Raw genomic sequence first — 26,423 nt, forward strand, 5'->3', positions numbered from 1 at the left:
ACAGAGAAGCTCAGTAATCTGGCCATGATCAGAGTCTGTTGGAAGCAGAAGCCAAATTTGCACTTGAGGTCTGCCGTCCCTGAGAACTCTGACCAGCTGGTCCCTCTGGGATTAGGGGATCAGAGCTGGCCAGCAGCTGGGGGGCTCAGGCTTCCCTGGGTATATAGGGTTGCAGCTGAAATAGCCATCAGGGTATCATTTTATGTCAGTCTGGGGGAAGGGAAAAGAGGAATGGGAATAAAGGGGGTAGGAGAATGTGGAAATCAAATAAACACATCGACAGGGTTGGATTCCAATTTTTAATCCATCACCAACCTCTTCTAGTTTATCTGTTCCACAGAATCTTCCTCCCTCCTCTTGTCTGTCCAAAGACAGTCAGACAAAACTTAATACACCCCTAGGCACAGACCCCTGGGTTTCCACAGACCGTGAGAGGAAAGCCTGATGCCAGTTGAAGGACAGATATCGTCTGGAGGATCCTGATTCTTTGCGATGGTTGCTGTGATCTCCCCTTCTCGTTCTCCCCCTGCTCTGCCCTTGCTTTGTATCCATCCAACTTCAATGATATCTTGCTTCACCTGAAGAAGTGGGTCTGGTTTAGGATGTCAGCTCCTGGAAGAGCCACAAAACTGATCACTAGCTGGGAGGGTAGGCCACCTGGGCCAGAGGGAAGTGGTTAGAAGTATCAGGCATCATGACTGAAATTGTGCTTCTCCGGTGGGCATTGGCCAGTGGGTCTGGCCTCGGGTCTGGCCCGGGAGAAAAGATGTCAGCTACAGAAGAATGGGTTTAGGAAACAATCTGTGTCTCAGGAGTTTAAGGTTTTGGATGCAGTGTCTAAAGAGACTCTTGAGATTTATTTTATGGAGACTTTAAAAAATATGAGTGACTCCTACTTGCCAGGGGTGTGTTGAGATTTTTGTCCTACTGAGAGATATAGATGGCAATGGCCTGGAGCCCTATAAACCCAGGAGATCCTTGTAAGTGCACCAAGCCTCACTCAGCTCCCTGGCAGGAGGAGATGGGGCTATTTGAACTTCCAGCCCTAGGAGGGCTGTGGGAAGAAGGAGGGATGCCCTCTGGTCAGGGAGGACAAACGAGCTACAATAGTGTTAATATCTGACATGAATTGAGAGATTACTGCGTGCCAGGCATATATTTTCTCTTTGATGATGCATCTGTGCACTAGCTCTTTGACAGAGAAAGTTACTCTCTGCCAGGGAACAGAACTTCCTCAAAATAAGAGGAAGCTCGTGGCACACAATCCTACTCTGCGGCTTGCCAACATTAGCTGGAGGGTCACATAATTTCCTGGGTAGAGGACAGAAGCAAGAGGAAAAGTCAGCTACAGAGGCATATATCTGGAGACATCTCTGAGGCGGGAACTTCAGGGTGCGGACTCAGGGGTCTGCATACTTGGAAAGTGCACATGATGGGATATGAGAGAACTGGTGCAAGGAGAGGATCACTGATGCACGCGTATGCATCCATGAACACGTGTCCACACACAACATGTCCACACAGATACATATCATCTGGTGAGTAAATATCTCTGAGTTCATGAGAAAGGACCACATGGCTTAATCAAAAGGGACACGTTACAAGATGTGGTTGATTCTATACACACAGGAATGATGTCCCATCTCCCACAAAGACCTTCCCAGACTTTTTACTAAGCTAACACAAGCCTGGGGTGTTAGAGGAAGGACAGGGCAGGACTGGGAAGGGTTTGCATTATGGGCATCTCCCCACAGAGATTCAGGTCTGGTCTTCTAAGGTATCCCGTGTCTGTGGAGAGGCTAGGGTCTGGGTCAGGAGGAGGCGTGGGTCTAGAGTCCAACGTCAGTTTATTTCGCCAATACAGACCAGACCCTGAGAGTCCAAAAATAGTTGCCTGAAATAAGTAGCAGAAATACCAAGGGCTTTGGAGCCAGAAAGCCTAGGTTTGATTCCTGTCTTTTTTACTTATTAGTGTCTCATTCATTCACTCACTCAATAAATATTTATTGAGCATCCATTGTGTGACAAGTGTGTGACCTCTTTTGGGCAAGCTATTTAAGTTCAGTTGGCTTCATGGGCACCTGGGTGGCTCAGTCAGTTGAGTGTCCAACTTCGGCTCAGGTCATGATCTCCCAGTTCATGGGTTTGAGCCCCGTGTCAGGCTTTGTGCTGACAGTTCAGAGCCTGGAACCTGCTTCAGAATCTGTGTCTCCCTCTCTCTATGCCCCTCCCCTACTCGTGCTCTCTCTCTCTCTCTCTCTCTCTCTCTCAAAAATAAATAAACATTAAAAAAACTCATTTGGCATCAGTCTCCTCATCTATAACACAGGGATAATAATACCTAGGTGTCACAGTTATTGTGAGGGTTACATGAGAAGAGAAGCTTGGCACATGGTTGATTCTCAGTAAATGCTTCTTATTAGCACTAGTAAAAGAATTCCAATTATGCCCCTTTAATAAAGTCTCTTTCTTTTGCTGTATCTTCCCCCCAGTGGTGACTGAGCTATGTCTGGGGGAAATTTAGGAGAATTTTATATGGCCTCAGATCAGCCACTTCTCGTAGGTGACTTTCACAATGGGCCCAGGACATAGCTTCTCTCTGGAGTGAGCAGCACGGGACAGGTTTAGCACCAGAGTTTGTCTCTCTCCCTCCCTGGACTGTGAGCTCCTCAGGGGAAGGGACTATGTCTTCAACTGTTTACCATGCGGCCACAGTGCCTGTGACATTGCCTGGCCCTTAGGAGACATTCAGTAGATGTTTGCTGAATGAATGAAAGAAGGAAGAAGAAGGGTTTCTACCCCTGTAGTGGTTGTTCGGGCCCCTCATTTCTTCATTTAAGCCACTCAATGAGTGGCTACAATGTTCCTGAGTACTGTACCAGGTGTTGGAGCTACAATGGTGAGCAAAATAGACACGGCCCCTGCTCTCACGAGATCATGGGAGCCCAGTGGGAGAATACAGACCGTCATCAAATAGTTGTACAAAACCCAGAATCCTTGCGATGTATGATCTGCGTTGAAAAGGAAGTAAATGATGCTAAGAAAGCATATCAAGGAAGAGAACACTAGCCAAGTCTGGGTAGGCCCAGAAGGCTTCTTCCAGGATGTAACATGCCAGCTGACACCTGAAATGGGAGGAGTGAAGGCCATGCTGGAGTGGTCTATTGCCCTGAGAGGAGTCTTCCAAGAAGAGGCAACCTCACATGCACAGCCCCCGTGGCTGTTTAGAATGTGGCACATTCAGAGACAACAGGAAAAGGCCAATGTGGCCTGGAGCATGGCCTGCAACGGAGAGTGTGAGGCAAAGACATTGGAGTCATGGGTTCCAGTCTTCATCCTAAAAGCAAGGGGACACTATAGCAGGGTTTCGAGTGGAGGGACCGTAGTAGTGACATGACCACCACTCGGCCGAGTTGAGGGGGTAAGAAGTTGAGGGAGCAGGAAGGCACCTGTGGAGACCACAGTCGAGAGAGGGTTGAGTCAGTCGGGCAACAGATGGCAGTGGCCTTGGACCGAGGGGGTGGAAATAGAAAGGGGGGAACGTAAGTGAAATGGCTCACTGATGGCGGGTCGTGCAGTGACAGATGAGGGAGCAGAGGAGCCGTGGGGAACTCCTAGTTCTGTAAAACTTGTTCCTAGCATCTGTCTGCTCCTTGTTCACTTCTAGAAAAGGTCTCCTACCTCGTCCACCCAAGAGTTTCGTTCTGATAGCTTTTGGAGGCGGATGCATCTCCATTTCCAGAGAATGAGAGGGACTACAAGATAGCCTGCAGCATCTGGGAGGCACCTGAGAGGGTCATTTTCCCAACCAACCCCCACTGAGGCACTCATTTGTCCTCCCAGACTCACCCAAACCCAAACGTACTCTCAGATTCTCTGGCTCCCCACACTTACGTAGACTTCCAAACACTCCCTACAGACCACTTCATCCTACCCTTCTGATCCTTGCCTCCCAAGGCCCTCCGTGCCCCCTCCCCCGCTCTTCTCCCTAGCTGCCCCCCCCCAGCCCCCACCTCCCTCTGTCTCCACTTCACCCTATTAAGAAACAACAACCCCCCAGAACGCCTGCCCCCGGCTGCTGCTCCCTGAGCCCCGCCCGCCCTCCCTCCTCCTGCTCCTCTCCCTGACAGATGCCTCAGAGCCCCGGGCCGCAGTTAAGGTGACGAGATGCAGCAATTCTTTATGAACATTTCATTCCTGCTCGCTACACGACGTAAATTAGATGGTGTGTTACATTCGGGCAATAAGAGAGATATGTCACCACGACGCTGGCCCATTGGATGGAGAGGGTAATCCTGCCGTGAATTTCATTACTGCTTTTATATAGACAGAATTAGCTCGGTGACAGCGAGCCTGATTGTCTTTCACTAGGGGTTTGGAGAAGAGCTGAAAGGATTTCACCCTGATGTGCACACTACTGAGTGACCCCGCTCACCAGCGGCTCCGCTGATTGCTTTGCACCTTGCGGACCCGCGATCGGCTCAGCCTCGCCGCCGCCTCGCCTCCCTCCCTGGTCCCCAGCCCTCCCCGCCCGGCTTTTTCTTGAAGCAAGAAGAAAGGAGACCTAGTGGAAGAGTCACAAGGTCACGAAGGGAAATTTGTACGCGGGGAGGGGCAAGTTGGCAGAGTTGAAAAACCAAAAACCAAAAAACTAACAATCCCTTTCCAATCAGAGTCTCCTGGACAGAAGCTATCGCTGTTCACTCCTGCCTCCCAGAAAAGGGCAAGAAGGACTGTGGGCCACGTGTCCATCACTCTCAGGGCAAAGGAGGGACTGGGTAGGGACCAGCAAGTCCTTGTGAGTCTCCCTAGCGAGACCCCGGAGCTGCCACTGGGTCCCTGTCCCTCGGCCCCTTGCACCTTTGGGTCTTTCCCCCTGTGGTGGCTCAGGCTCTTTCCCACCTCCTAGGCAGGAAGAGTGGAGAAAAACAAGAGTAAGTAAGAACCATTGTCCCTCCCAGGCTGTGGACTCGGCAACTCCAATGTGGAAGGCCAGGGAGGGGTGTGGATTCCCTTCGTTCTGTCTCCCACACTCACCCTCATGGCTCGCGCCCCAACCCTACCACATATACATACAACCCTCTTCGATGACCTCCAAAATCCTGAATAGCACCTGAGTGGCCCTTTCCAGCAGCCTGCGAACAAGCCCAGACTGGGCACTTCCGTTCTTCAGTTTTCTGCGGGAATGGCTAGCTCTGAGAGAGCCAGCTCCTTCCCTGTTCCCTGGGAACCTTGCTATCTCTCACCTCTGTCGCCTTGTCCGCTCCTTCCTTCCCCTCTGTCATTCCCCCAGCAAACATCTTCTGCCAGACTTTCCGGAGGCGGCTGTTGCCCCTGGGGCTGGCCGGGGAGGGGGTTGACCATTGCTGGACCCTGCTGACTGCCGTGCTGCCCCCTTCCAAAAGCCCCCAGGGAGACCCACAGGGCTTCATTTCTTGCAGGCCCAAGGGCCAGGCATCAAGCAGGCAGAATAATTTCCTCAAAGCCCCTCATCTTTTGGTCAATCGGACACATCTGTCAGGAAGTTTTCTCTTGCGACCCAGATCAGCCAGCTCTGTGGCCTGCGCTGAGAGGGATGAAGGCCACAGTCTCCACTTTCCAGAGGGAAAGGAGGCTCCCTGGACCTTGGCAGAGTCGAGCGGGCCCTCCGGAGGCCTGGCACAGGGCCGCTGCACCCTGACTCTGTCTGCCCCTGAGGTGTAGTACCCTGAGCTCCCCTTCCAGCCCCCCATCACCCCCCAAGCTCCTACCATCTATCCTCCATGGAGCCCAGGGTGAGTGATCGCTCGATGATGTACTCACAAAGTCACTCTGGACTAGTTTGCCACTGAAACCCCTTCTCCATGAAGCAAAGACTAAGTCCAGGATGCTGGGACTAACTATGCTGTAGCCCTGCCTCTGTGCTAGCTGTGCAACAAGGAGCTCATCACACCTCTCTGAACTTCAGCTTCGTCATCTTCAAAAGGAGAGAGATAACTGCTATGGCGGAGGCTGGGGTGCAATGCTGTGCTTCCTGGGTACTGAGCGAGGGCCTCCAACTGTTGCCCTGCCCTGTCAGGCTCCCTTGGATTTGTCTCTGCCGAAGAGAGCTGTCTCACCTAAGGCCATGCCTTTCCCTGGGCAGCCTGCATCCAATGCCTTGTCACCATGGACATAGGAAGGCCCAGCCACCTCTCCCTACCTCGGGACCGTTCAGAAGGGCCATCCCTGCCTCAGAGTTCCCTTGAGGTTGGTGAAGGCCTTTTTCTGAGACTACAGCGCAGCCCAATTTCTCCCTCTGGAGAAATGCCTTCTCTTGCACTGGTGATAATCCCAAGGGCACTCACCAGGAAAGTTCTAGCGCCTTGGTCTCCATCCCAAAGTCTGCCTCCAGACCAACCTGCAGACGAGTCCTGCCTACCTACCCACCCATGGGGCTACTGCAGGATGAGGGTGTTTTGTGGAGGGCTATGAAAATATAGCTGGTGCTGTCTCTCATCATCATCGTCGTCCTCGTCATTGTTACGGCAGGCTCTGCCCGGCTGGTGTGATGGGGGGAACATACTTTGGCCATGAAGTCCAGTGAATGAACGGCCAACCTTCTTTTCTCCCCTACAGACAAGGTTCTTTGCATTCTGCCTTTTGTCTTCTTATTGGAATGACCTCCCCAGACTGGCCAGACTATCCCTCGGGAAGCTAAACCATGGTCCCAAAGACCTAGAGGTTCAAACTGCTGGAGTTCTGTTACCCATATCTCACTCTTTGCCCTAAGAATCAGGAGCTAAGTGCCTACCAGATATCTCTCCTACACTGTTGGATGTATTCCCAGCTGGGCTCCCTACCCTTTTATTTAAAGCATGTACTTTCCTCCCATAGACCAAAACATCCAGCCTTTGGGTGGGGGGGTGACAACAAATCTCAAATGAGGCCTAAGAACAGGGTCCCTGTGGGCGAAGTCACTCTGGACAAGCTTTACACTGAAACCCTTTCTCCTTGAAGCGAAGACTAAGTCTAGGATGCTTTAACTATACTGTAGCCCTGTCTTTATACTAGCTGTATGACAAGGCTTCTTTGAGCCTAGACATCCTTCCTTCTGGGCCTTGTTCACAGCCACCCCCCCCCAACGAATAAAGCAAGCCTAGGATCCCTCTCCCAGGGAAGAGGGAGGAGCGCAGGCAACGGTCTCAGATTATTGTTACCCTTCTGAGTACGCCCACACTGTCTCTCTACTGGGCCCACTGCCTTGTCAGCATTTTGGAGTCGAGTGGCAGGTAGGGACACTGCCAGGTGAATCAGATCTTCTACTCTGTCCCGACTCCTGGGCCCTGACCCAGAACGTGTGCTTCTCAGGAGTGCAATGTCCTGCATCTCTTCTAGAGCTTTCCCTGCAAAGCAGCAGACACTGAGCCAGGAGCCAGGGATATGGGGGATGGAAATTTCTCACCCTACCCCCCATTCTGACATCACAGCCCTCGCTTTCTGACACTAATTGGTTGCCATGGAAACCAGTTCCTTACAGTACATGATCACTTGAGGTGGTGGGAGGGAGAGCCACAGGAGCCGGCCGTGCCACAAAGGATCCACAGAGCCCCTCAGCATCAGCAGGGCTGTCCCTATCCTCTGCAGGTACATATGCCTTGCACATTAAGGAGACAAGTTCCCCGGCTCAGGAAAATGCCCCAGGACTGCACAAAGGTAATCCTCATTCACCACTCATACCATCTCCCACCTCATTTGGAAGTCCATCTTATCTTTGAGTGGGGACATCTTGCTGTAAAGTCACAGTCCAAAGCAGGAAAAGCCAGCCACGTACCCTGGAACAAATGGATACCAGATGTGACATGGGCCTCTCTGTCCCAGTCCCAGATTGGAACTTTGCGTCTTTTCTAAGAAACTGTCTTTAACTGGCCTATCTCCCATCTCCAACACCATCACCATCACCATCACACACACACACACACACACACACACACACACACACACACACACTTACTCACTCTAGAGCTTATACATTCTTTTAGTCATGTATTCAACAAGTATTTACGAGCCTCTGGTGTGTTGTAGACCCCGTGTCAGGCCCGAGGGATACAGCCAGGAGCTGATAGAGACCTGCCTCTGTGGAGCTCACCATTGCTACCTTCTACATTCAGACACGACATCCCTTTAGTAAGTATTTCTGGGTCTCCTGTTTTCACTCTAGTCCCCAAATGTGGTAAGCTATCTGGCTGCTGAGAGGGTGGAGTGCACTTTGCTTAGCTATCCCCTTCTACCCCTGGGCTTTCCAAGAGTGGGGACCTTGAGCCTATTAATATACATCTTAGCCTGACACTGTAAGATCTGGGGCCTGTCAGCCTTTCCTGTCACCCCATTGCTCTCAGAACCAGGCTTTCAAAGACCCTGGTTTCTTCCACTGTCTTTCAAGGCCAAGGAGCAGGAGAATGGATGGGACTTGAGGATGGCAGCAGAAAGGTATGTCTGCTGTGGGTCCACTGGAATGCGTGCACGGGCATCAGATACGCGGCCATGCCTCCATCCATCTGTGGCCTGCTGTCACGCACGTGCACTCACGTTGGCTGTATCTGTGACTTCTCCCAAATCGGCCAGCACAGGGATGTGAGCATGTGTGTGATTCCACTTATGAGCGTGAGTGAGCATGTGTTCAGGGGAAGGGGAATTTAGGGGTATGTCTCTATGTGTGTTTTTTCCAAATGCTTGGCTTTTTTCAAAATGGCTCAGAGCACTACTGTCATTTATGGGGTTTAAAATGTCAGAACAGGGCCCGTGGGGAGGCAGGGGAGATTAAACTGCAAACAGTGAAGGTTATAGATGACGTTTCTGATAGGCTGACAGGCAGACTCAAATGATGCTGCACTTTAGCAATCATTTAAACACACACACACGCACGCACGCACGCGCGCCCATGCACACACACACACACACACACACACACACACACACAACACACACACACACCCCAGATCATCTCTCCATATTTTAATGGCACATTCTGAAGGCTAAAAACATAAAAGGCCATGTCTAGAAAACCACAGCTCTGCTTTCAGAACACAACCAGCAGCTGTCGTGTGTGTGTGTGTGTGTGTGTGTGTGTGTGTGTGTATTCAAGTGCACCTACCTGTGTTAAGTGGACAGAGTAGCTTATTTGCATTTTAATGTCTGCATGAGTTAATTCCACCTCATTTTTGTATAGCGTCCTATACAATGAACAAAACACATCATATCCGATAGTCTACCTGAGCATCATAACTACTTGTAAAAAGTAGGCAGGGATGGAATTACTACCCCTACTTTACAGAAAAAAAAAAAATTGAGGCTCAAAGAGGTCCAGTAGGTTTCCTAAGACATCTCAGCTTGGAAGTAACAAAAGTAAGGTTAGAAGCAGGGCCGTTTCGTACTTATCCAGAGCTCTTCTTGAGGTGGTGGTTCTCAACCCTGGCTACACTTTAGAATCACCTGCAGAGCTTTAAAAACCCACCGTGCCCCAGAGATTCTGATCCAATTGTTCCAGAGGTGGCCCTTGCAGTATGTTTTTTGAAGACCCCTGGGAATTCTACACTTAACTCTGAGTGGGAAGCTTTACACATAGCATTGTCTTTGATCTTTGTAACAGCCTAGGCAGGCAGATATTTTTTTTAAGTTTATTTATTTTGAGAGAGAGGGAGAGAGCGAGAGAGAGAGAGTGCAGAAGGAACAGACAGAGAGGGAGGGAGAAGGAGGGAGAGAGAGAGAGAGAGAGAGAGAGAGAGAGAGAATCCCAAGGGGGCTCCACACTGTCAGCAAGGAGCCCGATGTGGGGGTTGAACTCATGAACCATGAGATCATGACCTGAGCTATCATCAAGAGTCAGACGCTTAACTGACTGAGCTGCCCAGGCTCCCAGACCCCTGGAAATTCTAACAGGGGATATCCCAGGTGTCTGATTATGCTCACATCCCCTCCATGTGAATGTGGATTCCAGTCTCCCTCCTCCTCAAGGTCTACCTCTGCATCTACTTCCCAGAAGACTCACTTCCCAGGAGGGTCGAATCCTCTATTCCTTCTGCATCACCCTGACTCCCCACCCGCCTCCTAGACTGTGGAGGCTTAGAAAAATGATCAACTCCGCCTGGTGAATGAAGAGGCTATTGGCCACATGGCCCATAGTTGTGGCCACCTGATAAGGGGCAGACCGTGTTGTCTCAGCAAGAGAACCAGCCCCACCTCGCCCCATCAGCCAGAAGGCCAGAAGGGTGAGGAGCAGCCCTCACAGACCTGCTGTGAACGGAAAAAAGGAAAGAGACAGAAAGATGAAGGAGAAGAGGAGGAGAGCTGACCCCTTGGGAGGTTGTTCTGATCAGCTCAGTGTGAAAGCCAGGAACAACGTTCTTCTCGCTCAGCCACGGCAAGAGAGGTGGCCCTAGCACAGTGGTTAGCAGCACAGATTCGGTGGCGGCCTGCCTGGGCTTGAATCCTGGTTTCTGCTTGCTAGTTGTGTGACTTTGGGCAAGTACTTAACCTCCCTGTGTCTCAGTTTCTTTATCATTCAAATGGCAATTATAATAACAGTACCTGCCTTGTAGGGTCTCCAGGAGGATTCAGGGAGTTCACATAAAGTCTCTGACATAGCACATGTACTGGGTAGGAGTTAACCATTATTATTCTGCACAATTGGACGCTTTGGAACTCTCCCTTCTTGAAACTCTCCCTATCTTCCTGAACATTCCTTCTCAGTCTCCTTTGCTAGCCCCGTTCCTCTGCCCTCCCTCTAAGTCATTGGTTCTCAACCTGAGGAACTTGTACAGCTTCCTCTCAGAGATTCAGATTTAGTTGGTGTGGGGTGGGGCCTAGACATGGGTGTTTTTCTTTCCTTTTTTAATTTTTTTTAAGTTTGTTTATTTGTTTTGAGAGAGAGAGAGCAAGCACAGGGGAGGAGCAGAAAGAGAGGGAGAGAGAGAATCCCAAGTGGGCTCTGTGCTGGACAGGGCTCGAACTCACGAACCGTGAGATCCTGACCTGAGCAGAAACCAAGAGTCAGAGGCTTAACCGACTGAGTGTTTTTCAAGTCCCCTGTCTGATCCAAATGGTTGCCAGGGTTGAAAACCACCCCTCTATTTTGTTTTAATGCATTTTTTTTTTAATTTTAGAGAGAGGGAGCATGAGGTGGGGAGAGGGGCAGAGGGAGAGAGAGAGAATCTTAAGCAGGCTTCATGCCCAGTGTGGAGCCTGATGCAGGGCTCGATCCCATGACCTTGGGATCATGACCTGAGCCAAAATCAAGAGTTGGACACTCAATGGACTGAACCACCCAGCCACCCCAAAAACTACCCCTTTAAGTGCTGATACTCCCTAAGACTCTGCTCTTACCCTCTTCTCCCCTCACTTGTCCTTCCCAAGTAACAGACTTCCTTCCCATGGCCTTGATTACTATCCAGAAGCTGGTGACTCTCCAATCCATGTACCCTGACAAGACTTCTTTCTTGAACTCCACACACTATCTCCAGCTCCCTGTCAGACATCTTGATTTCCAAATTGTGGAGATAAAGTTCTTAACGGTCTCTTGGCCTCCCGCATACCTGCGCTGAGATGTACTCTAGACAACCACACCATATGCATGTCCCGATCAGAACTCAGTAGCTCTTCTTTCCCCAAACCTATTCCACCTCTTCTATTCTCCATCTCTGTCACTTCCAACCATTCGCCCAGGCGAGACCCCGGCAGTCATCCAGGGATCCTCTCCCTCGTCATCTCCACACCCGCTCAGGGAGAAAATTCTGTCAGTTCCGTGAAAGGCTCTCTCCAGCCTCACTCCTTGGTATCCCCACACCACACCAGATGCTGGTCCTCTTTGTCTCTTACCTGTATAGTTTGAAGAGCCTCTCCGCCACCCTCCCACCTCCAGCTTTTTGGGCTGCACCCTTCCCCCATTTTCTTCATCATCCTCAGAGCTAGTTTTTGGAAGTGCAACTCACTCCACTGCTCAAGCCCTTCAGGCTAGAAGTCAAGTTTGCACGGCCCTTTACTATCTGTCCCTTTCCACTGGCCTCCATCAAAGTGACCCTACCCTCTATACTTGAGTTCTCCAAGCGTGCCAGGCTGTGTGACACCTCAAGGTTTTTGCAAATGCCATTCCCCCTGCCTTAAACGTTCTTCTCTTCCCTCTCCCATTTTGCCCACTGTTAGCGAAGCTCCAGCTCCTCTAGGAAGTGCTACCTGAGCACACGCTCCCTTTTGGTCCCCACTGCACCCTGTAGTATGTCTATTATGTTGGCTCTCACGGTGTCTTCTGCTTCTTTGTTTTCATGCCTGTCTCTCATACTGGACTGTGATCATCTGGAAGGCATGGGCCTGTCTTGTCTTTGAGGAGGACAGTGAGTAGGGTAAAGACCAGACTCCAAGTCCAAGTAGGGAGTTTGGTTCCCTTGGCTAAAGCACTTGGTGAAGAATGTTTTGGGTTATGCTCTGGATCTTGAAGGGTAGCTTCTTCCCTCCTGGAGCCAAGCAGGGAGGCTAGGTATGAGCAAAGAGACCCAAATAAGCAACTGGCCCAACACTGTGCCCCTAAGTTCCTCCCCTGGGTCTACCTCTTGAAGCCCCAGACCTGGAAGCCCTGACCACGGTAACATCTGGTGTCCCTTCGGGGCCCGACGAAAGTGGGTAGAGCCCCCTTTCCTCTCTTTCATCTGAGATCAGGCTGGAATGCCTCCAAAGGATCCTTCAGAGAGAAACCAAGAAAAACTAAAAAGCAAGCAAGCAAACAAGCAAACAAACCTATAAATACTTAGAAATGTAGAAATGGACAGAATGCAGATGTCTGATTCTAATTTGTCACCTGTGCCTATCGGAGCAAATTCAAGAGTTGCCTTTTAGACCTTGTAACCCTTGCCTAAGACAGTATATTCAAAAGTCACCTTCTCCCTCCACCAGTGCCCAAGGAAGGGCCTAGGCAGGAATCCTAGTCCCCTCCCAGGCGGGCGGGCAGCTGGAAAGCTGTAATTCTTATAGTCAGCGAAACTGAAGCAAGCCCTCATCCTCCACAGAAGTGAAAGGTCAAGGCCAGCAATGGTCCAGAGCCACAGAAAAAACCAAGGGCCCAAAGAACGGCCCGCAGACGGAATGTGGTCTCTGGGACACTCAGCAGTGTGTGCCTCACTCGTGGCTGGATTTGCCGTGCCAGACCCCCACTCGCTAATATTCTTAGAACCCTCACCACATGTCAGCACTACGCCAAACACTAGATTAGCCTGCACCACTTTCGCAACGACCCTATGAAGTGTAGGGACTATCGTTATTCCTGTTACAGATGAGAAAACTGTGAGGGAGGCTAAGCGGCTTTTCCAAGGTCCCAAAGCTGGTAGGTGGCTAAGCTAGGATTCAAATTCAGACAGTCTGATTGCAAAACCATAGTTAAACTCTGTGGTATACTGCCTAACCCATTCAGCAAGTGATTATTTAGTATTTGCTAATAGTAATAACAGCTAACATTTATTGAACATTTCACATGTGCCAAGCACTGTGTTAATGCATTATCTTATTCACTAGACAGGCGCTCTTATACTTCCATTTTACAGATGAGGACACTGAGGCTTCGAGAAGTTAAGAGCATTGTCCACGGTCCCAAAACCAGGTGAAATAACTGGAATACAAACCCAGAGCGATGAATCAATTAATGACCGAGGCACAGACAATCCCCTGACCGGCACCACCTGGTCCTGGAGAGTGTCCATGAAGGACTTTCCAAGAGCCCTGATAAGGTGGCTGACACCTTGATGAAGGCTGTCTGTGGGCTTTTATCCCATGTCCTGGCAAAGGCAGCTCCAGTCCAGATAGCTTTACCCAGTTTGGGGCCCAGTGCACACAGAAGTGACCCTAGAAGGCTAGCTCCTCCTTTCCCCCCAAGGCCTCTCCAGAGCACCCTCTGGCCAACTCTATCCATTCACAATAGTCTGGCCCTTGGAATCTGGTTGGGTTTGGGGACCCCACTATCCAGAAAAACAGAGCCTCCAAGACCCTTCCCTAAGCAGGCCGTTTTCAACTCTCCCTGCTGGATCCCTCCGTTCCTGAGTCTCCAGCTTTGGCTCCTGGCAGGGATCCTTCCAGAGCCATCCAGGCACCGGAGGAAAGAGGGAGAGGGGAGGGGAGGAGCCAATTCCCAGATTCTCCTCCCCCTCTCCTTCCCTTCCCCCAAAACCCTGCAGGTGGCCCCCACCACCTCCAAGCCCGCAGTTTCTCACCTTCAGGCAAAGGCAGATGATGGCAGAGCTGGGGAGCAGAATTTAACTGAGCCCAGGCCACTGCAAATCCCAGTCATTAGTATTTAGGGAATGTGAGTCCCTGGGGGGCGGGAGGAGGGGGGCGGCGGAGGCAGGGAGAGGAAGGCCAAGATGCTCAGAGATGCAGAGATGTAGATGAACACAGATATCCGGAGAGGTTGCAGAGAGACAGAAGAGGAGGGAGTGAGGGAGGAGAAGAAAGGAGACTGAGGAGGGTGGCAGAGAGTCAGGGAAAGGGGGGAGGGAGGAGAGAGACAGAAAGAGCCAGTTGCTTTATTCATGGCTGGTGATATTATAGACTGAGTGAAAATCACATTATCGTAATGGGAAAGTTAGAGTTGCTGAGATGATGCCCTGAAGCCTCGGCGCTGATTGGGGTGTGATTGCTATCTGTATTTATATGTAGAAAGCAAAGTTCACTGCCAGTTCAAGATGGTGGCGGCTGCTTTATGCCACATAATTCTTCAGTAGGGAGACGCCCCGAGCGAGCTGAGCCAGCCGAGCCGGGAGTGGCAAACGGGAGCCCGAACGCGAGGACGCCTGAGCGCGCGCCGGAGCAGGCGCTGGAGCCGGGGCCCGAGCCGCGCGGGGCTCAGCGTGCCGAGCGGCGGGAACGGGAACCCGCGTGGGCGCTCGGCCAGGACCGGGACCTGGGCCCGGGCCCGGGCCTGACGCGAGGTGGGGCGACAGCGGGGCTCTCGAGCGTCTAGGGACTAGGTAGGGGCGGGGAAGTAGGAGCAGCGCCCCCCGCCCCATCCCCTCCCGGGCCGGCCCCGAGTTAGCCTCACCCACCAGAGGTCAGAGAACTTGAACGGATTATACAGCTGACCCCTGCACCCCCACCCCTACCCCCGCTATATAATTCAGCGCTACACCCTACAATAAATGTCAGCAAGTTTTTATTTTCCCCATGATAACTGCTTTGATGCTTTTTTTGACATCTCAAATATCCTGACTTTTTTTTTTTTCTTCCTGTAATTTTTAATTTTTTTTTTTCGGGGACCTCTGCTGTGCGCGTGCCCCCTGCTCCCTCCCCCCCCCCCCCGCCGTGGCCCCTGCTCCCCCCACCCACCAGTGGTGTCCACCCCCCACTGCCTGTGGAGCAGCCCATTGCGGGGATGAAAAAGGGCCCATCCCTACTGATTGGTGAGTGGGTGTGATCTCCGACTCCCCCAGAGCTGGGGGCAGGCAGGTCGCCCAGACGCCCTGCACGGAGCCCTGCCCCACTGTCCGAGGCATCAGCCACAGTCAGGGAGAGAGAAGAGAGTTGTCGGTGCCGCCTTAGCAGTCAGGCTCAGACCGCTTTTTTTTTTTTTTTTTTTTGAGAGAGAGAGAGAGGGAGAGAGACAGAGCATGAGCAGGGGAGGAGCAGAGAGAGAGGGAGACACAGAATCTGAAGCAGGCTCCAGGCTCTGAGCCGTCAGCACACAGCCCGATGGGGGGACCAAACTCACAAACCGTGAGATCATGACCAGGGCTGAAGTCTGACCCTTAGCGGACTGAGCCACCCAAGTGCCCCCAGCCCACCTTTGACTTCAGGCCTATTTCCCTCAGGGCTTTCTGGATGAAATGGGGCAGGCCTGGGCCCCACCCTAGAGCTGCCAGATAAAAATGCAGGATACCCAGTTAAATTTGAATTTCAGGTAAACAACAAATAGCTTTTTGGTATAAGCATGTCCCAAATATTGCATAGGACATAATTAAACCAAATTTGTTGTTTATCTGAGATTCAAATTTAACTCGGCATCCTGTGTTTTTATTTGCTGAATCTGTTAACCTGGTAGCCTTGCCCCCACCTTCCCTATTGACCTCAGGTTTTATATTGATTTTAAATCTGAAGGAGGCAGTGCCGCCCCCGAACGGAAAGAGCCGGATCCACCACTTAATAGCTGTGTGGCTTTGGACCTGTTTTTACCCTGGACCTTCAATCTCTTTGTCCGAGCAGAAGGTTTCTCACAGGATGGTTGTAGCCATTAATGAAACATCGTATGTAAAATACTCAGTGCACTACCTCTCACAAAATAAACAATAAATGATGACTGTAAAATACTACCACTCTTATATTCCCTCTAAGGCACCCTTTATTCCCTTCCCATCTCTATTCTAGGCTTCTTGGAAGCCAAATACAAGGCTTATAATTAGGATCTCTACTCTGGAAACTGCTGCCTGAATGGGGGAAGTTCCAGGAACAGACCTAATCATAGTATGGTCGCCCTCAGCTGCCTGACCCTATCGTGTCCACTGAGAGTTCTGGAAAGCTGATTGCAAGGGTGAAGCAGGGACCACGAGCAAGCAGTATCCCCAGCCCCACATCAAGCCCCACACATTCCCAGCTACTTTCTCCGAATTCAAGAACCTGCCGTAGGACTCCTAAGTCTCCCTTTCTCCCAGGAAGTTGGAGGGCGGGGCAGGGTGATAAGATGCTGGACAGGAAGGAGAGTCTGCCTATCCATGAGGCCACAGAATGGGCTGTTTGAGCCACCAGTCTGCCCGACAGCCAGCCCATCAGGCCAAACCCCTCTCCATCCTCTGGTAGAAGCCCGTGTCCTGGATATACCAACTGGAAATTAGTAACTCCCTCAGGGTCTCTCTGTTCTCCCTCTGTCTCTCTTATCTCTCAGCCTCAGCTCAGAACTGACTTGGTAAAGTCACACTGTCCCTTCTCCCAGGTACGGTACTCTGTAGATCCCAAAGGGTGTGATTGGAAACGGCGGGGGGGGGGGGGTGGTGCTCTCTGTACAGTTAATCCATATGGTAGAACCAACACGCATGCATCTGGGACCTCTGGAATGCCCCCCCCCCCATTTTGATCCTCACAACAAGCTTCTACTGTGAAGGCAGGAAACTGACAAGAAGTTCCCACACTCCCTAGCCTTAATATCAGGAAGTTGAACTCCAATCCTAGTGGTTTAAGGCCATGTTTGTTATGGATGCCATCAGGATATATGATGGCCCTCTCCCAAGGATCCCCCAGGCAGTCCTCAGCCTTACTGGGGACTGAACCATAAAGCAGAAGCACCCTTAGGCACTCAGGCCACTGACCCTAGGATGATCCTGAGAGAGGATGCAGAGTCTGGAGCTTTTCCATGCTCCTTCTGGTCCATTCCATCTTTGGCCATCAGTGCTAGAATCTAAGTAACTCTTCTTGGGCTTGCTCGTTTCAGCAAAACAGAAGTTGATCAATCAGTTGCAATAAATTAAAGAAATTAAAATCCAGTGTTCTTTCAAAGATTCCTGAGAACTGATTTTCCAGATAACTTGCCGTTTGGAATTGTGTTCCTGTCCCCTCCACTTCAGAATTGTATATAACATTGATCATCACAAGCATCTTATCAAAGGTAGGATGTCCACACCTTGGGGAATGACTGCCCAAATCACACAGGCGTCAGGGGAGGGCCACTTGAATGAGGTTTTGTCATCTTAGAGATGCAGGGGGGAGTCCAAAGAGATGATTTCTGTCCTGTCTTAGAGACATGAGTCTTTGAAGATGGAAGTGAGACATCTCCCAAGGGCGGAAAGCTTGGCTGGTGGCTTGTTTATTCGGATTCCTCTGAGATGCCTATTTTATGTCCCTTTGGGTTTGTGTCTATGCAGCTGTGTTCGGGGATTGTGCATATGTCTCTGATCCCTAGAATGACCCAGCAAGAGAAATTGAGGTTTGGGAGAAAACAGTCTTCTTATGCTGGAGGGAAAAGAGATAAGGCACCTGGCCCAGAACACTGCCCCCCCTTGCTTTATCAGGGAAGACAGAGCAGAAAATCACCCCGTGCCCCTGCGACAGAAGAAGGAGCTAATCTGCTCAAAAGCTGAAGGCGGGAAAACATGACCCCTGCCTGGGATGGATAACGGAGGAATGTCTCTGAGGACATATCACTCCACTCCCCGGGAGGGCCCATAGGTAGTTGGTAATCCACCCGTCTCCCCCCACCCCCCACTCCTGTCCCCTACCAACACACACACACACACACACACACACACACACACACACACACGCACGCATGTGCGCGCATGTTCACACACACACATAAATCTTAATTGTGTCCAGGGCTTTTTACAGCGTTAATTAATCATATTTAGGGCTGTTTCCAGCTGTTGCTGAGGGAAAGAAGGTCCCACACGCCTGTGACTTAGGGTAAATCCAATCAGACGGAGGAATTCTTTGATTCTGGAGAAGCAAAGCATGGGAAAGACACCTCTAATCCCAGAGCCTCTCAGATCCCTGCCTGTTGCCTCCCCCATCACTACCCTTGCAAATTGATCTGGGCTAGGGAGAGGGAGGGGCTGGGGGCTAGAGACCAGAAGGGAGGGGTGACGCCCCCCCCTCCCAGCACAGGAGGGGTGTGGAAGGAGCCCTGCTTGCGATGGCAGTGGGTTGACTCCAATGAGGGCCTGGCCCTCCATGCTGACTTGGAGTCCTGTACTTGGGCCATTTAATGGGCTCGGGGGAGCCCATGACTCCTGAATAGCCACTGGGCCCAAGAGTTATTACAGGAGGCTGGGCCTGGACTAGTCAGACCAGCAGGTGGGCAGCACTGACCTAATTACAGTTTGGCACAGCCGGTGTGGTCTGAGCAAGGGCCTTGCCCAAGCCTTTTTCTTCCCTGTGACTTCTCCCGAACCCCAATAGCATCTCTCCCGGCTCCCTCAGGCTCTCACGTATCTCTGTTTCTGGGTCTGAGTTTCTCTCTCTTCCTAGGGCTCCATAGCATGAATCTAATCTCTTTCACTGGTGTCCGTCTCAGTCTTTCTACTGCCACCTTCTCTAAATCCTAGCCTACTACCTTGAATCTTCACAGAGATGCACTTTAAGATAGAGAGACATCTTAAGGGGAGGGGGCCAGCCTGGCTGCTGGCTGGTGCCTATGACCTCTCTGGTTTCTGCTGGTAGCCCATCGGAATTCATACGGAGCAAAGACAAGATGGGGGGCGCAGGGAGGAGGGAGAGAGGAGCTGCTGGGGGTGGAGGCAGCAAGGGACTGTCCTACCCCTTAGAGGCCCGGATGGGAGAGGGAGGACTCCCCAGGAAGGAGAGTGAGGGTGCAGGGCTGTGAGAAGGCCAAACAGACCAAATAGTGGAGACCTTACCCTCCCCTCTGTGATGACCCCACCTCAGCACACACACCCCCTTGTTGAGGCCTTCTGGGTCCTGGCCTAACTGGGCCTAAATAATTGAGGAGCCCATTACAGCCTTGCTGTTTCCTCACTGTCAAGTGTAAACGCTGCACTGGTCGGGTGGGGAAATGGGGCTAATTTGAATTGATAATAGGAAACTCGGGGAAAAGTCATCTATAGTGAGTGAGGAGCGAGCAATCCCCGAGCAGATGCTAAATCTTGTATAATGAAAGAATCTGCCGATGTCAATTATGTACGAGCGTCTTTGCAGTGGTTGGAGGCGGTGGGCGGGCGAGGGAGCGGAGGGCTGGGTGCATCCCATAAACCCAAACACCCATCAAAGGCTCATACATATGGAGCGGCGGAGATTACGGCATAAATTTGAATGTTATGAATGTGCATGAGGGACAGGCAGGAAACCTACCTCATAAGGGGGTAGGAAAGGAACAGTTTTTCTGTGCGTGTGTACAAGGGGGCTTTTGTCCTCTTGGTTCCTCTGCTGTGTCTCCTCTGTCTCAGCTGTGCCCCTTCTGCACCCAGTTGTGTGGCAGGATGAGAATGAAAGTCAGGGTCTGGAGGTGCCGGGCAAGGTAGGATCAGCTATTTTCCTGGATCCCGGACGTGGGTTCCTGGTGGGCTTTGGGCTCGAGTTGCCCTTGACCCATTTGGAGTGTTTCCAGGAGAAGACCTAGAGATCTATATGGCCAGAGATACGGAGGCATATCTTGGAATACCTGTGATGCGAACACAGCTTTCCCTCTCATCTAATGGAAGAGACAGACCCACAGAAGTAGTGATACCCGCTATGGAACGGGCAGAGTAAGCCTGGAAGACAGTCTAGAGGAAGAGGTCACAAACTGTGCTATAAAGGGGGCCAACGGCTCAGAATGACAACAGCAGGGGCCCATCTTCCTGTTCCCGGGTACAAGTCCACACCACGGATGGCAGTGTGTGCTTGGGAGTGTGTGCAGGGCCCGGACCCCTCCATCAGTTCCCAACCTGCAGCCGCTTCCTGAGAGCACACTGTGATTTGTGGTGCGGGCCACCCAGGGACTTTAATCTTCACCGTGACAAATGCAATAAAAGGAACAATTTGGAGATCAGAGCTAAGGAAGACACATTTACAAACCCTTCCCCAAAGGTTGGATGGGGCTGTCACCATGTGATTTGTGCCGGAGATGAAGCAGGGAGGGGAAGCCAGGGAGACAGAGAGTTGGAGAAGGCGGGCTGAGAAGAGGAGGCATCACCACCTCTCCCCTCCTCACCCGCTCTGCTGGATCACAGTGGTGGGGGTGGGGGCGCTAGGCCAGGGGATGGAGGACCAGACCCCAGGCCACCATTGCCTCCCTCCCCCATCACTACTAGAGAGCACAGCTCAATTACCAGGAACAGGCCAGAACCATAAGCTTCAGAGATTCATCTCAGCAGTTCAGGGGCTCTATCTAGAGGAGGGGTTGGTGGGAGGAGGGAGGGAGGAGGGTTGGAGAAGAGAGAAAGAGGGAGAGGCAGAGGCAGAGTGGGAGAGACATTTTAACAGAAAGACAGTGACATCTCAGGTTGGAAAGGGAGCCTCTAAGAAGCCCCAGTCTGGACTAGGAAAGGAAAGGGAGGTTTTCCAACCAGGACTCCTCAGGCAGGCGGATCTGGAGGGCTGTAAACACAGAGCATCAATAGGGCAGATGGAGGAGGGAGAACTTAATCTGGGAACAAATCTTTGGGGCAGGCGTAATGTGGGATCTGAGAACTAGGCTGGTGGATGGATGGCCAAGCGGTGGTACGGTCTGGGACCGAGTGCCACCCTTCTCCCTCCAAGCCTCTCTTTTCCTATCTGTAAAATGGGTGCTAGGCTAGATGACTTATAAGGTGCCTGCTGCCTTACATCTTGGATGCTCTGAGCACCAGGCTTCTTGGCACCAACAGCAGGAGACTGGGTAAGGGAGACAAGCACCATCCTGCCACTCTCCCGCTCTGCCTCTCTGTAGCTGTACTGGCATTGTTTTTTTTTAATCTCACTCAAGGCCACATCTTAGAGCTCCCCCACCTAGCCACTGCCCCCATGCCAGCCTGACCCACAGCATGAGGACCGTCTTCCCGTGCCCCTCCACATCCAGATCTGGTCCTCATACCCACATAAATAGGCCTGGTGAGTGCCTAGATGGGGGTAGGAGAAAAGAGACATCAGGAGTATGTGGGCGTGACCCTCATTCAAAACTCCCTGGGGAAGATTGGGAATCAGATGCAAACAATGTCTAGCTGTCATGGTCATGGCCCAGCAGGCACAGAGTATCTCCCCCAGATAGAATGGGCCTCTTCAGGGTGGTGACTCAGGGCTGGGTCATGGCCCCCCGTGGGGAAGTGGGAGATAGGGAATTGGGGAGAGTGACGGCGAGGAATGTAAGGAGCCGGGGGAATAGACAAAAGTATGTTTCTAAGCTTCAAACATGAAGGAGAGGAGCCTCTGCTTAGGAATGAATAGAAGGGCTTGTAGGGGTCAAGAACAGGCTGACTTCCCCCCTCTCTCTCCAACAGAGGGGCAGGGGCTGGATGTGTGAAATCTTCAAACCAGGTGAGTCCCTTGATATGGGCTCCATGGCGGACAGTGGGCACAAAGGAAACTGGATGGGGCAATTCCTATGGTCCTCTGCTGCCTCCCTCTGGGGGAGGGCAAGAGGGCAAGCTCTGTCCTCCTCCCAGCCCTGTGCAAGTCCTCTGGGTTCCTCTCCACGGCACCCACCCTTCCCCAGGTCCCTGATTTCTCCCCAGGTCCTCAGACCCTGTCCTCACACCTGACCTATGTCTGCCAGATCCCCAATCCTCATCCTGTAGAAGGCACTAGGTAAAAAGTAGACTAGTAAGTGACTGAAAGGGACTCTCTGGACTCTGGAATCTTCTCCATTTCCCGTCTCTCCTCCTCAGAGAAGGAAAAGGCTTTGATTTGACTCACTCATTTGCTTTCCCACTCCTGCGTGCTGGGCTGGGAAAGGGGAAGGGAGGAGTAGACCTGAGAATAGGCTCATCCCCCTGGGACCTCCCAGTCTCCCTGGAGTATTACCCTGAGCCTAATCCATCTCTAAGGCCAACACTAAACCCAAGCCCAGGCAGGAGTATATGTTGACTGACAGTTCAGTGTCCTCCAGTGCCCTTCCTCCCACCAGACGACTGGCCCCAGCTGGGCAACCCCCGACCCCCAGCTCTGCCTTTCCCCCACCACATTTAGTCTGCTCCTGAGGGGGCTAAGGCCCATGATGGTGATAGGTAAGGGAGGGTCAAAGGAGGTCCAGAAACGGCCAATGGGTCACACTAGCTCTAAGATACTTCCCCTCCGCTAGCCCTTGGGTTTAGCCCAGCAGACTAGAGATTGATGAGAAATAACAAAGCAGTCAAGGAGAAGGTCATTCTGCGTTTGTATTCTGCTTCACGTTCACACACATTTGGCCTGTGACTTGTGACTCTGTCCACCTACCCAGCACATTCTTACACACACACACACACACACACACACACACACACACGTGTGCACACATAGAACTGAGCTCTGTCTAGCCTTAATGCTCAGATGATAAATCCTGGGGTTGAAGCCAGTACAGCGGGTTTGGGGGTAAACTCACTGCAGGAGGCTTGGGAGAGTCAGCAGAATGAGCAGGGGTAGCAGGCACAGTGAAGGGCACTTTTGGGGGAGAAGTGGGATGGGAACACATGGGGGGCTGGAGGACAAGAGGCAATGGAGAGGGGGCCACGAAGTAGGGGGTTGGCCAGGGGCAGAGGAGGATGTCCCCAAAGGGCAGGGTGTGGGCAATGTGCCACTCTAGCAGGTGACTGGTGGCTCAGGCACTGGGTATGCCAGCATACCCTGTCCTTAGTGAGAGGTGGGCCAGCTCGGGCTGCCAAAGGCACCCCAGAAGGCAAGCAGAGTCCAGGAGTGCTCCACGTATGATTCTTTTCCCCCTTCTGCTAAGCGGATGGGCAGGTGGGAGCTGGGCTGTAGATCCCCTTTCTAGATTCACCCACTCTCTCCAAATTCAAACATTCTCTGAAGAGATCCACTCTCCCACACGGAGCTTCCCTACCCCATCCGAAAGGGAAATCAAAACAAAACAGGTCCTCTCTAATTTGTTCCAAATCCTAAACTGGACAAGCTCAGGGTAGGAAGAGTCAAAGAGGTAATTGTGGCTTGCCACTCATCTCTTCTTTGCCTGAGCCTGGCCTTATGACCTCTTGCTCTTTAGTGGGGTGTAAGGTCAACAGGGGTGGGAAGATGGCCATTTTGACCTTGAGAGGCCTGCCCCTGTCTTTATCCATGCCCTGCCAGCTCTCAGTGCCCTTTGGAGGTTTATAGTCGTATAAATCGCAGAGTCCCATGCCAGGCTTGGAGCCTGCAACTATAAATAGGCACGAGGTAAACAAGGTGGCAAATGCAGGGGCTTGGGACAAGACAGAACATCTGCCCCTCTTGCCTGGGCAGGGGCCAAGGCACATCCGTGGAAAGGGATATCTTCCCTCCCTTCTCCTCCCCTCTCCTCCCTTGCCCGTTGGCTTCCAGCTGCCTGTGCTCTGGGCTTCTAGTCTTTTCCCTCTGAGGTTTATCTTCCCAGGCAGCTTTCTGCTGCAAGGCTTCCCTGGTCACCTGCCTTGTTCCTTCAGAGTCAAGATGGGAAGGGGAGTGGTGTCTCCATTAGAACAGGACCCTCACCGCCTTCCCCCAGCGGCTTCTCACAGTGTCCTGCAGCAAGACTTAAGGAGGTCCTGCTGCTGCTGCTGGTCACTAGGGGTGCCTTGATCTCTTCTCCATCCTCGTAGCCAAGGTGATGCTAACATTTCTTAATTAGAAAACTTCGCTAAGGAACTCTGGAGACAGCAGGCAAAGGCCCTCACTAAACACCCATCCCCGAACATAAAAGCGCACAGACTTCCTATCATTTCAATTGACCAACAGCTTCTTGGCCACTTGGATTTTCTCCCCACGATCTCTGGGCCATGCAAGCTAAATTCTGAGCAGACTCTGGGCTTGAGACAATCTCGGGGGCACTGCTTTCTGGATCTACCCCTCCCTTCTCTCTGCCCCAGGGCTGGGCTGCTTTCCTGCCCTGTACTCGTCCTGGGCCCAGCAGGTTCCCAGCCTCCAAGGGTCCTCAGAGGCCCCACTGGCCCCACAATTATTTCTCTTCATCTTTCTTGGAAGACTCTGGATCTTCAACCCTGGAATTCCTTCTTTCATCCCAAGTTGGGCTCTCTGAACATATGCACTCGCCACTTTAGAATCACAGAAATAAGCCATAGAAAAGAATGAAATGTCCGATTTGCAACCACATGGATGGAGCTAGAGAGTGTAATGCTAAGTGAGGTAAGTCAGTCAGAGAAAGACAAATACCATATGATTTCACTCATATGTGGAATTTAAGAAACAAAATAAATGAGCAAAGGGATTTTTAAAAAGAGACAGAGAGAGACAAATCGAGAAACAGACACATTACTATAGAGAACAATCTGATGGTTACCAGAGGGGAGGCACGCCGGGGGGGGGGGGGGGGGGGGGCGGTGAAACAGGTGATGGGGATTAAGGCGTGCACTTGCTGTGATGAGCACTGGGTGATGTATGGAAGCATTGAATCACTATATTATACACCTGAATCTAATATAACACTGTATGTTAACTATACTGGAATTAAAATGAAAACTTAATTAAAAAAAGAATCACAGAAATTAGAGTTGAAAGATACTTTCATTTTTTCATTTTACAGATGAGGGATCTGAATCTTGGAGAGGTCAGGTGACTCTCACCACAGCCACACAGCTAACATTGGCTTTGTTGCTAAGGCTGGAAATGCTCCTTTGCAAAGGCTGGCTTCTCCAGCCAGGCTTCCAACTTCCAGTTCCTAATGGCTTCCTTTGCTCCCCAGAAACAGGCTTTCTTTCTTTCTATCTATGTATCTTTCTTTCTTTCTTTTTTTAAGGTGTTTTTTTTCTTTTAAGCCCCTCTATGCCCAATGTGGGGCTTGAACTCATGACCCAGAGATCAAGAATTGCATGCTCTACAGACTGAGCCACCCAGCTTTCTATCTTTAAAAGGTCCATTCTCTTTGGAGCCTGCCTCCAGCTGGCTTCTCATGCAGGGAGAGGAAAGAACAGGCTCTGAATCATAACAAATGATTGAGCCTTACATAGTTCTTTCTAGTGCTTTCAACTCCTCCATTTCCCTGGGTCCTCTCTGATGGCTTACTGGGCAGATGATCCTGGAAGAATGATTTTCCAGGATCCCACCTTGAAGTGAGAGCTGGAAGAGTGAGAGGCATCCCTCCCATTACGGAAAATCACTTCCCTGGCTGCTCTTTTTTTTTTTTTTTCTGATGTCAATTTCCTAATTATTTTTTTTTTTCAATTTCCTAATTTAGAAGGCAGGGTGGGACCAAGTCCTGCTTCATGAATAGTGTCTCCTGTGCCCCGGGCATGCAGTGCCCAAGTGAGCACAGGTGCACACACACATACCCACACACTCATGTTCTTGTTGACAACCTATTCGAGGGTTCCCAGACTAGGAGTGAGACCAGAACCTCGGAGTCCATAGGTAAAATGAGTCACAAGGAAGGGAAGACAATTCCAGGAACAGATTTTGGGGGGGCAGAAAGTGAGGACGCAAGTTCCTGTGGCTCACTGAGGGCAGAGGTGAGGAGGAGGCAAAGCTAACGGAGGTAAGTGGGAGTGGCCCGGCTCCCTGATAGCCGGGAAGGGTCTCCCTCCTCAGTGGGCTGTCAGGGTGAATGTAATCGAGAGAGGGAAGATGCTGGCGGAGGTCAGGCAGGGAGTCCAGTTACCTCAGAATACTCACATCCTACAGCTGGATTAGAGCTCCCAGATGCCATCTGGGAGGGCCTGAGATGTGTACGGGGCAGCTGGAGGGATGGCCATGATCTATCCAGCACCTGTCCTGCCCCCGCAGGCTGATGATGTAACAGTAGAACAATGTGGCAGAGGACAAGAGGGCTTTGGAATCTGGGGGAGGACTGGTCCAGCTTTCAATGATGTGGCTAGAATGAGGCAGCTGTTGTCTCTGCTCAGAGTTCAGAAGGA

General features: G+C 51.5%; 2 long non-coding RNA genes across 3 annotated transcripts; one reads left to right on the plus strand and one right to left on the minus strand.

Annotated features, from left to right (window-relative positions):
• LOC132685000 (uncharacterized) lies at positions 1–26,396 on the minus strand. Its single transcript, XR_009612898.2, has 3 exons — positions 26,182–26,396; positions 7,709–7,793; positions 1–578 (listed from the first exon to the last, which is right to left on the minus strand). It is a non-coding gene; the product is annotated as an uncharacterized LOC132685000 (long non-coding RNA).
• Positions 7,518–15,213, plus strand: LOC132684999 (uncharacterized). 2 transcript variants are annotated; one of them, XR_013550555.2, is made up of 4 exons: positions 7,518–7,605; positions 8,044–8,145; positions 13,545–13,727; positions 14,715–15,213. It is a non-coding gene; the product is annotated as an uncharacterized LOC132684999 (long non-coding RNA). The 2 variants fall into 2 exon arrangements; XR_013550554.2 differs by having other exon boundaries at positions 7,524–7,674; positions 14,715–15,212.
• Positions 26,397–26,423: the final 27 nt, after the last annotated feature.

Source organism: Panthera onca, chromosome D2 (assembly GCF_046562875.1).
Source record: "Panthera onca isolate mPanOnc1 chromosome D2, mPanOnc1 haplotype 2, whole genome shotgun sequence".
NCBI classification, from domain to species: domain Eukaryota; kingdom Metazoa; phylum Chordata; class Mammalia; order Carnivora; family Felidae; genus Panthera; species Panthera onca.